Source organism: Protopterus annectens, chromosome 15.part0 (assembly GCF_019279795.1).
Source record: "Protopterus annectens isolate FY-2018-M chromosome 15.part0, PAN1.0, whole genome shotgun sequence".
Classification (NCBI taxonomy): domain Eukaryota; kingdom Metazoa; phylum Chordata; order Ceratodontiformes; family Protopteridae; genus Protopterus; species Protopterus annectens.
In genome coordinates this window covers 732843599-732857093 of record NC_056749.1, presented here as the reverse complement: position 1 = coordinate 732857093, position 13495 = coordinate 732843599, and the positions used below count along the sequence as shown (strand labels likewise).

The following is a 13495-nucleotide window of genomic DNA, read 5'->3' as shown; positions in this document are numbered from 1 at the left end:
ATGTATGTAAAATCTGAGCCGTAAAACTGTTCAGGAAACTCCGACCGACGCCTAAGCGTTCGTCGGTTGAAGGAAGCACAGGCTAAACAGGCTGCTACGTCGTGGTCTGGGCCTAAACAAGGTAAGCAGTAAGAGTGGAAATCATTATGAGGTATTTGTTTCCCACAAGTTAAACAGTTATTTACTTTTTCTGAAATCGGCTGAGGCAAGAAAGAGTCCCCAACGGGGTACTTAGCTTTTTAGAAGTCTTCGAAGTAGTATTCGGTAGTAGTAATCTCTGGATCTGACCGACCGGCACTTGCGAACAGCTTCTGCTTCGGGCGCCATGCGGCAAGAAAGACTGGGGAAAATGGCGTCGGCTGATGCCTTTATACCCGAAGACCAGCAGAGATGACGTCGGGTGAAGTGCGACACCAGCCGAGGCCAGACCCAGACTTTGGAATCCGGCCGACCGAAGGGCTGCCTGACGACAGGACAACCCATTTGTTATGACTGCAGATGCATCCTTGAAGGACATCCTGGACTGCAGCAGGGTGAACACTCGAACATCTACATTTATGGTAGGTACAAAACTGTACTAACTTCAGCGTGTTACCCTGCTGCAGTCATCACGCTTGGGTTGAGTCCCAAAGCTAAGGTAGGGTGGAGGCATCATAGACGGTTAGTGGAGGCAATGAGGCCCTGCAGAACTGCAGTGGCGAAGCCTGCCCTGGACTTAGAATAAAGAGGTAAGCGATCGTGTTTGGTGAAGGTGTGTACAGAACTCCAAGTTGCAGCTTCTAAAATTTCCTTGGTAGGAACCCCCCTGAGAAAGGCTGTAGAGGTAGCTGTTGCCCTGGTAGAGTGGGATCTAATGGTAGGAGGAAAGTACAGTTTTGTACTTACCATAAATGTAGATGTTCAAGTGCTAATACAGCTGCAGTCATAACAGATGGGTTCTCCTGCCGTCAGGCGGGTCCTCGGTCGGCCGAATTCCAAAGTCTAGGTCCGGCGTCGGTTGTCGTCGCTTCTTCCCTGACGTCAGTGCGACAGGGGTATAAAGGAACCAGCCGACGACATTTTCTTCAGTTTTTCTTGCCCCAGATGTCAGGTGCCCCCAGAAGGAAGGCAATAATAAATTAGTGTGATAATGAGTGCTATATAATCAAAATACAGTAGTTGCAAGCAAATACATCATAAATGAAAACCCCAATCAGGTTGTATGAGGATGTGTTAGCCTATAGGCCTGTCCCAAGAGGGGAAGGAGGGAGGGAAACCTGGACTGCAGCTGTATTAGCACTCGAACGTCTACATTTATGGTAGGTACAAAACTGTACTATGTTCATCGTGCATACAGCTGCAGTCATAACAGATGGGTAGAATCCCAAAGCTAAGAAAGGGGTGGTAGGCACTAGTTGGAACTAGGAGGAGCCAAAATGCCCTGCAAGACTGCAGTGGCAAAGCCTGCTCTAGATTTGGAGTATAATGGTAGGTTGTAGTGCTTGGAGAAGGTATGCACAGAACTCCAAGTGGCTGCTTCCAAAATATCCTTGGTAGGAACTCCTCTGAAGAAGGCTGCAGAGGTGGCTGTGGCCCTGGTGGAATGAGTTCTAATGCCTGTAGGAACAGTTTTGCCATGAAAGGAATAGCAAAAGCGTATGCAGTGGGCTATCCATTTTGAGATTGTCTGTTTGGAAATTGGCTTCCCTTGAGCTCCTACCGCATAGGCCACAAAGAGCTGTTCTGATTTTCTGAAAGGCTTTGTTCTGTCCAAATAACGCAGCTGCCTGTGGATGTCCAAGGAATGTAGTAATCTCTCCCCTTTGTTTTGAGGATTAGGATAAAAAGTAGGTAAATGTATGGCCTGATTTAAAGCTACCCTGGAAACCACTTTAGGCATAAAGGTTGGTTCATAAGGAAACTCTGTCCTGATGGAAGATGATGAAAGGCTGGACAGCCATGAGAGCCTGTAGTTCTGAAACTCTACGAGCTGAGGTGATAGCCAGAAGGAAAGCTGTTTTCCAGGACAAATATTGCAAATCTGATGAGGCAGCTGGCTCAAAAGGAGGCAAGGTCAATTTTTCCAGAATGAAATTAAGATCCCAAGCAGGTATTGGTTGTTTCCTTGGAGGCCTTAAATTCTTAGCCCCTCTGAGGAACTATCTTAAGAGAGGGTGAGAGAATAAAGGTGGATCAGTGTTGTATTCTGCCGAAATGGCTGAGGCATGTATTTTGATGGAGGAGAAAGTCCACTGCTTAGCAGTTCAGCCAAATATTGTAGTATTTGAGGTAAATTCAGTTTTCCAGGATCCTGCCCCTTTTTCTCATTCCAGACACAAAAACGTTTCAATTTTGCGGAGTAAGCTTTTCTAGTTGATGGCCTTCTGGCCTCCAAAATGACATCCTGCACCTCCTTGGAGAGTAGGGCCTGTTGAGATGCTAAGGAATCTTCCATGCGGCTAGATTGAGTGTTTTTAGCTGGCTGTGAAGAGTTTTGTAACTGTGCTGAGTCAGAAGAAGAGGCATCAGAGGCAGGGTCCATGGAGGGGAATGCGTCAGGAGTGGGTACCAGTGTTGCCTTGGCCAGTCCGGAGCAATGAGAATCATCTTTGGTCTGTCTGCTTTGGTCTTTAATAGAACTTTGGGCAACAGAGGAAGAGGAGGGAAGGCATAAACTGTCATTGATGTCCAACTGAAAGAAAGAGCGTCCACTTTCCAGGCCTTTGGATGGAAGATCCTTGAGCAGAATTTTGTTAATTGATGATTTTTGTGGGAGGCAAAGAGATCTATGTCTGGCCTTCCCCATTCTTGAATTATTTCTGTAAAAACTTTTGGATGCAATTTCCATTCGTGTGGATCCGTCATATTCCTGCTTAGGCTGTCTGACAGCGTGTTTTCCTTGCCTGGCAAGTACTGTGCTTGTAGTTCCATTTGTAAGTCCATGGCCATGTTCCAAAGTGACATGGCCAGTCTGCATAGGGGGTAAGAATGTGTTCCTCCCTGTTTGTTTATGTACCACATAACTGTGGTGTTGTCCGTTCTTATCAATACTTGACCTGGTTGTAGAAGGTCCTTGAAAGCTATAATAGCATTTATTACTGCTAGCATTTCTTTTTGATTGATGTGAAGGTGCTTTTCTTTTTGGGACCATTTGCCCTGAATGCACCGATCTGTCATGTGCGCCCCCCAGGCGTAGTCCGAGGCGTCTGTTGTGATGACTTGATTTGCTTGAGGCTTGTTGAATGGAAGACCTGTGTTTGATTGACATGCTTGAGCCCAGCACAGAAATTCTTTTTGCAGACATGGAATTAGTGATATTATTGTTTCCAAACTGTGGCTGTGTTGAGTCGGGTGAAGTGCGACACCAGCCGAAGCCAGACCCAGACTTTGGAATCCGGCCGACCGAAGGGCTGCCTGACGACAGGACAACCCATTTGTAAGGACTGCAGATGCATCCTTGAAGGACATCATATGTTTTTCAGGTAGTTTCCTCATGTGCAGCTTTGCACATGGGATTAGTAAGATGCAAGATGCCATGAATCCCAGAGCCTGCAGGATTTTCCTTGCAGTCAGCCTGGTGCAATTTGCTAGTGTTCTGAAATATTGTATTAGTTGCCCCTGCTTCTCTGGCGTGAGGTAGGCCATCTGGGTGTTTGTGTCCAAATTGGCACCCAGGAAAATTATCTTCCGAGAGGGTATTAGCCTTGATTTCTTTTTGTTGACTGCGTATCCCAGAGATTTCAATAACATTATTACATAAGCCAGATGTTTCAGAAGAATGTGCTTGCTGTCCGCTTGGATCAGGCAGTCGTCCAAATAGGGGTATATTTGTATCCCTTGAAGTCTGCAGTATGCAATTACTGATGCCAGGCATTTCGTGAATACTCTGGGCGCAGTAGATAAGCCAAAGGGCAATGCAGAGAATTGATAATGGGTTGAACCTGCAAGAAATCTGAGGTACCTTCTGCAATTTTGTCTGATTGGGACATGCAGGTATGCCTCCTTGAGGTCCAATGTTACCAGCCAAGACTCCTTGCCCAGCATGGGAAGAAGTTGCTGTAGAGTGAGCATCTTGAATTTTGGTACGAGTACAAATGTGTTTAGGATGGATAGATCCAAAATAGGTCTCCAATCTTTTCCCTTCCTTGGCACCAGAAATAGCCTGGAATAAAAACCTTGACCTTGTTCATGCGTAGGTACCTCTTGAATAGCTTTCATGTTTATGAGATCTGTAATTTGTTTTTGTGCCTCTGCCCTTTGATTGTGTGGCAGGTTTGGCATGCCTCTCATTTTTGGAAGGGTGTGAAAATGGAATTTGTAGCCTCTGTTTATAATGTCCAGGATCCATTTGTCCTTTGTGACAACATGCCAGTTTTTTGAAAATAATGCCAGCTTTCCTCCTAAGGGGGCTGCCATTTGAAACCTGGTTGGCATGCAAAGGGGAAAGTCATTGGGTTTGCTTTCTGAAAGATTGCGAGTTGTCCTCACCACCTCTTTGTGTAGGGGCTTGCCACTGTCTGCCTCTATACGATCCTTGGGATTGTCCTCTGCCCCTCGGGCGCCTGTATCTGCCTCTTTGGGGTCTGTCTGTGGCAGGAAAGGACCAGTTTTTGGAAGGCCAATTTCTACTAAAACGTGGGGGTTGAACCTGTAGAAATTCTTTCACAGTTTGCATTGATTTAGCCTTTTCCTCCATTTTCCTTAATACCTCCTCAGCATTAGCACCATCCTTTTGAAGTGGGGCATCTAGTAATTTAGCTTCGACATGATCAGGCAAGGCTTGTTCCTTGAGCCAGGCATGCCTACGTATGACTGATCCTGTAACAGCAGCTCTACATGAGGCCTCTAGAGCATCAAAACCACATTGTAAGGTATGCTTACCCACTTGTTCTGCACTATGCATCAAATCCTGCAACTCCTTCAAGTCTGGTTGTTCAGGTTGTGACATTTTACTCTTCAATTGTGATAACAAAAACTGTTGGTATTTTAGCATATGAAACTGACAGTTTAAGGCCCTCATGGATAAGGTAGCCGAGGTATATACCTTTTTTCCCCACCTTTCTAAGGATCTGGAATCTCTCTCGGAGGGCAATGGATTTTTGGCAATGGAGGCCTTCACTCCCTTGGGGCCCTGTGAGATAGTTTCTGGGTCAGCAGCATGGCTTTTGTAAAGAAATTGGTGTGAGTCAGGAACCCTGTAGTACCTGTCAGGCTTAACTGGAGCTGGGGGTACAGAGTCCGGGTTAAGGCAGGCCTCAGAGTAAACATAATCTAGTATGTCCAAGACAGGAGGTATAGCCAGAGGCCTATGCTGAGATAACAAAAGAAATTCCCTGAGCCTTTTCTTGGAATCTGAATAATCCTGGCCTTCCCAGTGGAAGTGTTCCCTTAAGGTATGCAAAGTTTCCCCAAATGAGTAATCCTCAGCGGGGGATACAGAAGGGATGGACTCCTCCGCATCAGAGTCTTCAAAAGGGGAGTAAGAATGTTCCTCATCATCACAGTGCTCTGAAATAATGGAGCCCTGGTCAGAGGAGGGGGAATCTTCCTCCACTCTGGGCCTTTTGTCCGGTGGGGGCTGAGAACCTCTGATTAGAGTAATTAAATCCTCAGCCATTTTAAGCATCTGTTTCTTAGGCATGAGGCCTGTAGATGGGCCCTGTGTAGCTGGTCTCTTAGGGTGCAGGGATGCTTTAGACTTTGTGAAAGCCTTGATGGAGAAAGAAGAGGAAGGTCTGAAGACACCTTGAGTGGAGGTGGACCTGTCCACATTCTGAGTTTCAACGCCAAGAGTGGCTTCGGTATCTGTAGTCGGGGTGCGGGCCGAGGAGCCTGCGACCTCGGGCACAGGAAACACTGTCAAAGAAGTGTCGTCAGTAATCAGGGGCTGCGTGTAGTCGGCTTTGGCATGGTGTCGGTAGAGGCCGCGGACCTCGTGTATCGGTCCTTTGTCTTTGCATTTTTTTGACAAAACCCGAGTCGGAGTATCCGACGACATGGTATAGTTAAATGCTTTCCCAAAATAATGCTGGGCGAACTCCGCCCGACGCTTAATAGTGCGTTTGTTGAATGTAGCACAAAAGCGACAGACCGAGACGTCGTGGTCTGGGCCTAAACAAGGTATACAGAGGGAATGGAAATCCTTATGCGGTATTTGCTTCCCACAAGAAATACAATTATTAACTTTGTCTGACATCGGTCTGAGGCAAGAAAAGTTTCAACGGGTACTTAGCCTTTAAGAAGACTTCGGTTTCCAAATTTCGTAATTTCAGGAGCTGGCCGACCGGCACTTGCGAACTGCTTCTGCTTCGGGCACCGCGCAGCAAGAAAGACTGAAGAAAATGGCATCGGCTGGTTCCTTTATACCCCTGTCGCACTGACGTCAGGGAAGAAGCGACGACAATCGACGCCGGACCTAGACTTTGGAATTCGGCCGACCGAGGACCCGCCTGACGGCAGGAGAACCCATCTGTTATGACTGCAGCTGTATGCACGATGAACATCTGGTTTCCCATGATGGGTATAGCAGAATCGTATGCAATGGCCTATCCATTTAGAAATGGTTTGCTTGGATATGGCCCTCCCCTGAGAAGCTGTAGCATAGGAAACAAAGAGCTGGTCAGTTTTTCTGAAAGCCTTAGTTTTATCCAAGTAGTAACGAAGCTGTCTGTGAATGTCCAAGGAATGCAGGAGTCTCTCACCTTTGTTCTGTGGATTGGGGAAGAAAGTGGGTAGGTGGATGGTTTGATTTAAAGCTACACTGGAAACCACCTTAGGCATGAAGGAAGGATTAGTTCATAGAGAAACTCTGTCTTGATGAAAAATGAGGAAAGGTTCCACTGCCATAATTGCCTGTAATTCTGAGACTCTCCTAGCAGAAGTTATTGCCAGGAGCAGGGCAGTCTTCCAGGATAGGAACTGAAGGTCTGCAGAAAAAGCTGGTTCAAAGGGAGGTAGCGTTAGTTTTGCCAGAACAAAGTTAAGGTCCCATGTTGGTGTAGGGGCTCTTCTAGGTGGTCTAATGTTTTTTGCCCCTCTGAGGAACTGCCTTAGAAGAGGATTTGAAAATAAAGGTGGATTTGTGTCGTAGTGAGCTGAAATAGCTGAAGCATGGATTTTAATAGAGGAGAAGGAAAGTCCTTTATGCAACATTCTCAGCTAAATACTGCAGAATGTGAGGCATATGAGGCTGAGTTGAGTCTTGGCCTTTAGCTTGGTTCCAAGCATAAAACCTTTTCCATTTGTCCGAGTAAGCCTTCCTGGTGCTTGGCCTCCTGGCCTCTAGAATAACATCCAGTACTGCTTGTGAAAGAGGGGCTGGTGGGATGCTTAATTGATTTGCCATGCAGCCAGGTTTAAGGTTTTGATCTGGCTGTGTAGAATCTGCTTGTCTTGCTGCGTGAGCAAATGAGGTATTTGAGGCAATATCCATGGTGGGCTGTGAGCCATATTCTTCAATAGCGAGTACTAGTGCTGGCGTGGCCAGTCTGGGGCTATGAGAATCAGTCAAGGTTTCTCCTTTTTGACCTTCAAAAGAACCTTTGTGAGAAGAGGTAATGGAGGAAAGGCATATGCTGTCAGGTTTTTCCAACTGAAGGAGAGAGCGTCCACTTTCCAAGCTTGATGGTGGAATGTCCTTGTACAAATTTTGTCAGCTGGTAGTTTTGAGGACTGGCAAACAGGTCTATATTTGGTAGACCCCATCTTTGAGTTATCATTGTAAATATTTGTGGGTCTAGCTTCCACTCGTGGGGATCTTTGATGTTTCTGCTTAGGTCGTCTGCCAATGTGTTTTTCTGTCCTGGCAGGAATTGAGCTTGTAACTGGACTTGGTAGGCCAGAGCTGTGTTCCATAAGATTATTGCTTGCCTGCAAAGAGGGTAGGAATGTGTGCCCCCTTGTTTGTTTATGTACCACATTACTGTGGTGTTGTCCATCTTTATTGCAAGTTGTCCTGGCTGTAGTAGATCCTTGAAGGCTGTCAGAGCTTTCTGTACAGCTAGCATATGTGCAGTTTTCTTTGTTCTGCAGTCCATAGGCCTTGAATGCATTCCCCTGCCATGTGTGCCCCCCAGGCATAGTCTGAAGCATCTGTTGTGATAGTTTGCCTGGGTGGGGGCAAGGTGAAACGCTGACCCTTGTTGAGGTGACATGCCTGTGCCCACCATAGAAATTCCTGTTGAAGGCAGGGAATGAGAGATATCATTGTGTCCACGCTGTGGCTGTGTTGAGACCATACGCTTTTTAGGTACCACTGTAATTTCCTCATATGCAGTTCTGCAAATGGTATTATCAGAATGCAAGATGCCATGAAGCCCAAAGCCTGCAGAATTTTTCTTGCAGTTAATTGGGTCTTTGTTGCCATTGTCTTGAAATATTGAGTCAGTTGTAATTGCTTGTCTGGTGTAAGATAAGCCTTCTGGGACGTTGTGTCCAAGCTGGCACCCAGGAATGTCAATTTTTGTGAGGGTACTAGTTTTGACTTCTTTTCGTTTACTGTGTACCCCAGACAATTTAGTAGATGCTTCACAAAAGCCAGATGTTGTAAGAGAATGTCTTTTCTTTCTGCTTGGATGAGGCAGTCGTCCAGATATGGATATATTTGAATTCCTCTTTGTCTGCAGTATGCAATTACTGGTGCCAGGCATTTTGTGAATACTCTGGGCGCAGTAGATAAGCCAAAGGGCAGTGCAGAGAATTGATAATGGGTTGAACCTGCAATGAAACGGAGGTATCTTCTGCAACTTTGTCTGATAGGGGCATGCAGGTATGCCTCCTTGAGGTCCAGCGTTACCAGCCATGCTTCCTTGCCCAACATGGGAAGTAGCTGCTGTAGTGTTAGCATCTTGAATTTGGGAACTTGTAAGTAAGTGTTTAGAATTGAAAGGTCCAGAATTGGTCTCCAAGCATTTTCTTTTCTGGGTACTACGAAGAGTCTTGAGTAAAATCCTTGGCCTTGCTCTTGAGTTGGTACCCTTTGAATGGCTCTCATGGCCATGAGAGCTGTGATTTGTTTTTGAGCCTCTGCCCTTTGATTTTGTGGCAGATTTGGCATTCCTCTTTTTATTGGCAAGGTGTGAAAGTGGAATCTGTATCCTCGTAAAATTATGTCTAGGACCCATTTGTCCTTTGTGACCATGTGCCAGTTGTCTGCAAATAGTGCTAGTTTTCCCCCCAAGGGGGCTGACAAAAGAGCTTTGTTTGGCCAGCTGAGGTGCAAGTCATTGAGTTTGCCTTCTGGTGGGTTGAGACCTGTCTTCTCCTCCCTTCTGGGTTGGAGTGCCCCATTGGCGAGGCTTATACTGAGCTTGTGGTTGTCCTCTGCCCCTTGGGCGCCTGTATTTGCCCCTCTGAGGCCTGTCAGTGGCTGGAAAGGACCAATTTTTTGTTGGCCAGTTTCTGCTGAAGCAAGGGGGTTGGACTTGTAGGAAATCTTTGACTGTCTGCATTGATTTCGCCTTATCTTCCATTTTCTTTAAAACTTCTTCTGCTTTAACACCAAAAAGAACATCCTGCTGTAAGGGAGCATCTAGTAGTTTTGCTTTAACATGATCAGGCAGACTTTGTTCTTTTAACCAGGCGTGACAGCTGCTCTGCAGGAGGCCTCTAAAGAATCAAACCCACATTGTAAGGTATGTTTGCCCACCTGCTCGGTGGCGTGCAACAAATCCTGTACTTCTTTCATTTCAGATTGTTGAGGTAAGGTGGTTATCTTTTGTTTTAACTGAGAGATCAGAAATTGTTGATACTTAAGCATATGAAATTGACAGTTTAGTGCTCTCATAGCTAAAGTGGCTGAGGTATAAACCTTTTTCCCCCATCTGTGTAGTGCTCTTGAATCCCTTTCAGAAGGTACTGGATTTTTAGCCATGGAAGCCTTAGCCCCCTTGGGACCCTGGGAGATAGTCTCTGGGTCAGCTACTGGGCTTTTGTAAAGGAATTTGTGGGAATCAGGTACTCTGTAGTATCTGTCAGGCTTGGCCGGGGCAGGGGTAGAGAGTCAGGGTTGAAACTTGATTCTAAGTAGACATCATCCACAATGTCCAAAACAGGAGGGATGGCTAGAGGTCTGTGTTGGGGGAGTAAAAGAAACTCTCTGAGCTTTTTCTTGGAATCAGAGTAATCCTGACCTTCTCAGTGAAAATGTTCCCTCATAGTGTGTAAAGTTTCCCCAAAAGAGTAATCTTCTGGAGGGGAAGCTGAGGGAATAGAGTCCTCAGCATCAGAATCTTCATAAGGAGAGAAGGAATAGTCTTGGTCCTCAGAGGAATCCGAAGAAATAGACAGTTGTTCAGAGGAAGCAGACTCTTCCTCTTGTCTAGGCCTTTTGTCAGGAGGAGGCTGTGAACCCCTGATAAGAGAAATCAAATCTTCAGCCATTTTGAGCATCTGTTTCTTAGGCATAGGGCCTTGAACAGGAGACTGAAGTGAAGCCTTTTTCGATTTAGAAGGAGTCTTCGACTTGGAAAACGTTTTGACTGTAAGAGTCGTCGGTCTGAAAACGCCTTCAGAAACCGATGGCATTTCAGAAGTACCGACGTCCTTGGAAGGTAAATCGTCGGAAGGGCCTGAAGTAAAAGGCTGCGTCGGCCTAGTACATTCCGTCAAAATATCTGTAGCGGTCTCAGGTTCCAGAACTGCGGTAGTCAGAGGCTGCGTTGGAGCCTAACTGATAACCGGAGAATCGGAGACCGGATCAACCGAGGCCTCGGAATCGGGCTTAGACCTGGGCTGTCGGTCCTTGTCCCTGCGCTTTTTGTACACGCCGGTAGTCGGTAGCTCCGACGGCATGTTATAGTTAAATTTTCTACCAAAAAAGTGTCTTGCGAAATCAAATCGTCTTTTAATAGTACGTTTATTAAATCTGGCATAAAAACGACAAGTGACGTCGTGATCAGGGCCTAGGCAAGGTATGCAATAAGAATGAAAATCCTTATGAGGTATTTGCTTCCCACAAGAAATAAATTTTGTTAACTTTTTCTGACATCAGTCTGAGGCAAGAAAAGTTTCCCCAATGGGGTACTTAGCTTTATAGAAGACTTCGGTCTGAAATTCGAATTCGAAAATCTCAGGAGTCGGACGACCGGCACTTGCGAACTGCTTCTGCTTCGGGCACCACGCGGCAAGAAAGACTGAAGAAAATGGCGTCGGTTGCAATATATGTACCCCTGGCGCGCTGACGTCAGGGATGAGGCGACAGCAACCGACGTCAGACCAAGACTTTGGAAATCCGGCCGACTGCGGGACCATCTGACGACAGGATAACCCAAGTGTGATGACTGCAGCAGGGTAACACGATGAACATCAGCATATTAGGCCTCCCATTGTGAAACAAGCATTTATGTTAGCCACCAGGGGTAGGGGTCAGGGACAAAACATACACACCTTGTCATTAGTGCATTTGAGCTTCACAGTGTGCACTGCACTGGATGGGATCTGGAAGTGGTGGTAAGCCACTAGGTGGGTTTAAGGCTGCAGAAGATGGTGGATGGTGATAGCATTTCTTGTATGTCAGCTGAGATAACCAAATGGCAATCAGAAGCAGGAAACTTTTAATTATTTTTTTTTAGTATTTTTTTTTGGTCAGCCTTAGGACATCATTTAACTGGCCCAACCCCTACTGCCCCAACCCCACGCTGGGCCAAACAGCTTATCTCCCACTCCACCCAGACTTACTCTGGCATTGTTGTGAATGACTGTGGATCCTAGGGTTGTCCTGGGGGCTTGGCCTTATTTATTTCAATCCTGGGGGATTCTTTATATGCCCATACCCACTCCTTGCCCCACCTCCCACACTCCTCAATTACATCTGATGAATGCCCTACCACTTTGGATGGGCACTCCCATCTCTCCCTGCCACTTCATCACTTGGGCCAGTAATCGAACCAAGGTCAACTGGACCGTAGTCAGGACTTCATCCCTTTACTCCACAGGAGCAGCCAAAGAACCATGGAACTGCCGAGCCATTTGGTGGGAAGCTAACTACAGGGAGACTGATGGTCAATGGATACTGGGGTACAATAAGTTTTATACCTGCCTGATTGATGTTCCCCTTTAGCTGGTTTTTACCCAGGGGAGTGGCCATGATGTCATTATTATGGAAAACACATGGGCCCAAGAATAAATGAAGAAATGCTGATGGTGAGCAGGTGTAGAAGCAAAACGTATACAGAAAAAAATATATACGGTTTAATACATGGCTACTCATGATTAAGTTGGGAATCTACCCGTTTTTTGAAATGGCTCGCCAATTTGCAGCAAATTCAGAGAAGATTTTGTGAACACACAGACACCCACACACAGTGTTCTAAATGCAGTCAGGACTGAAACTGCTGGGCTGTTTAGAACCATCTTATTGGGGAACTAAGAAGGTGCAGAGAGTGGTGGCAAAACTGCATGATGTTTGGGAAACCTCCCATTTCTGAGAGGGAACTTTTCAGCTGGGGTTGGTCTGGTTGAAAATAAATGGTTAGAGAGGCCTTGGACAGCAGTAAAGGCCTTTTTCTTCTTAAGATGCCTGAAACCGAATCCTGGAGGAACTGTCAAAGATAACCACCATGCAACTGTGGGCATTCCAGATAACCTGCCTGAATTTGTCTTTAAATGATAAAAGTCTCAGTCACATCATCCACCCCAGAGAGATAAGAGTCTCATGGCTTAGCTACAGCATTATCACAGTTAGTACTACAGTGGACAAAAAGGTTCCCCACAGAAGCAGTGGAAAGGTTGCAGATAGCTCTTCTCTGACACCAAAATCAGGCAAAGGAAAGTTTTTCCAATGTCTGACCCACTAAAGAGGACTGGAATCTGGACAGGTGAGAGACAGAGTACAGTGATCTGAGATCTAAAGTGGTAGAAGAAAACATTATACTGCCTACCATGTCTAAAGTCACAGACTTCTTTATCAGAATATAAGGCAGAAAGGTGGTGTAATCTCTGGGATTTATGTTGTACTGCAGAGATTAACAAAGGAGTTTTCCCTAGGATGCTTAGGGCGGATCTCACTCCGGTTAGTTGGGATGACATATACCTTCTTGCAAGCAAAGCTAGTGGTATCCAGATGCCGACAAAATGGACAGAGACTATTAGGCTCCAAGAATAGAATGAACAAAGACCCCTTCTTCTCACTTCCCAAATCTCATTTACAAAGCCACTCCATGGAGGACATCACGAGACTTACTCTGAGGGTCTCTTTAAAAAAGAGAGTCATCAGGAATGTGGGGTATTGCACCTCAGAGAAAAAGAAGTCCTGCAGTCTCAGTCGTAGTACATATTTCCAAATTTGTACTAGTTCTGCTATGCTGGGGATCACAATTACAATTCCTCAGAATTTCAACAGGCACCTGACAGAAGGACCCTGCTGATCCCTCTTCAAAACAAACATCTTTCGAGAAGAAACTTGGGCTGAAGCTTCTTCCTCCAGTGTCTCTGGGTAACAGGACTTGAAATGCTGGCAATTTAAGCAGTACTTTATATTAAGCTCTTTCAGTACAGGAAATGCTGATATGGAACTTGT

General features: G+C 45.9%; 1 protein-coding gene across 2 annotated transcripts in view; it reads right to left on the bottom strand.

The window, feature by feature from the left end:
* The window catches only part of FMR1 (FMRP translational regulator 1), a 2052104-nt gene that overhangs the window by 246197 nt on the left and 1792412 nt on the right, over positions 1–13495 (bottom strand). The gene's annotated exons all lie outside the window — the stretch shown is intronic.